Genomic DNA, 1,529 nt, shown 5'->3' on the forward strand with positions numbered 1-1,529 from the left:
TTACTTTTTGTGTGTATTATCATCACTTTTGGTTCTGAAGTCTAATGGTAAGAAAATTATAAATGTAAATTACTTTGTATTATTGTTTGCAATCATATTTTACAGCGTTTTTTTTTCCTGCCTTTTGTAAGCATACCCTTTTTATATATAAAAGCAAAACTCTGTCAGAATATATATTCGTTGAAACACCGAAATCTTGAGATAGTCAACATTCACGTAGTCGCTTGGTGTATGTCCGAAATATTTGCTAAATACCCTTATTTCTGACTTTCAACGGTGAATGTCAACAATCACCTAGTTTCTTCGGTGAGTGTCCGAAATATTTGTTATATCCAATTTTATATTAATTTATTCGTTAATATTATTATATTTNTAGCATAGTAACTCAGGAATGAGAAAATTTTTTATCAACAGAGGCACAACTGGTGGGGATCTGGAACGGTTGGCAAGACACAACATCGAAGACACTACAACATGGCATCGTCCCGGACGCTATCTCGAAATACTTCCATTTTGGCGTGTTAACTATATCGAAAAACCATAAATTGATTTTTTAAGAAGAGATGGTCACATCAAAGAAAACTATGCACAACGAAGACCGCCATTGAATGTCAGCGGAAGCACCCTCGGGGGTGGAAGAAAGAACGCCATGATAAAATTAAAAACTCCGTCTCTCAACGAGAGGAGGGGGTAAAAATGAAAAATCCCTGTTAAGAGATCGTAGAGTACTGATATGGAAATTAATTCGAATGCGCCCGCTCAAAAAAAAAGGCGATATTTATATAAAAGGTTGAAGATTGAAGTTAAAGTACCTAAAAAGCCGCAGAATCTTGTCTAAAGGGGACTTGAAGTGAACAGATGAACTGCCAAAAATCAAATCACAATTATACACAAACTGTGACTATAACTGACCATTCTCCATGTGCTCACATCAAAGGCTGCCGAAGGTCACAGGCGTGAAGGTCGACAGACAGTGAGGCGTCACAGGAGAGGGGTCAGGGTTCGGCCTAATTTTTAGGTCACGATCCCAACAGAAAATTGAAATTAAGTGACACAATGTCACAAGCACCCTGTATTTGTCTTCAGGATTATGGAACTTTATCTAACGGTCTTAAGCTTTTAATACATACTTGTTATCGATAACAAGTTATAATACTTGCAGCATGACTTACACACAGGATTTCGTGTTTTTTCTCCACTTAAATGCAGGAATTTTTTTTTGATGCTCATTTTTTTTCCCAGCAGTAATTGGATGTGTTGTTAAAATCATATTAATTGGATGTGTTAAAATATATACCAAGTAAAAAAAAAAAAAAGTAAAGTCTTAAAGATAGCAATACTCAAGGAATTTAGTAGGTGGTTATTTAAGGCAATTTGTTTTATAAATCATGAATTACTTTTTGTGTGTATTATCATCACTTTTGGTTCTAAAGTCTAATGGTAAGAAAATTATAACTGTAAATTACTTTGTATTTTTGTTTGCAATCATATTTTACAGCGTTTTTTTTCCTGCCTTTTGTAAGCATACC

Source organism: Parasteatoda tepidariorum, chromosome 1 (genome assembly GCF_043381705.1).
Source record: "Parasteatoda tepidariorum isolate YZ-2023 chromosome 1, CAS_Ptep_4.0, whole genome shotgun sequence".
NCBI classification, from domain to species: Eukaryota; Metazoa; Arthropoda; class Arachnida; order Araneae; family Theridiidae; genus Parasteatoda; species Parasteatoda tepidariorum.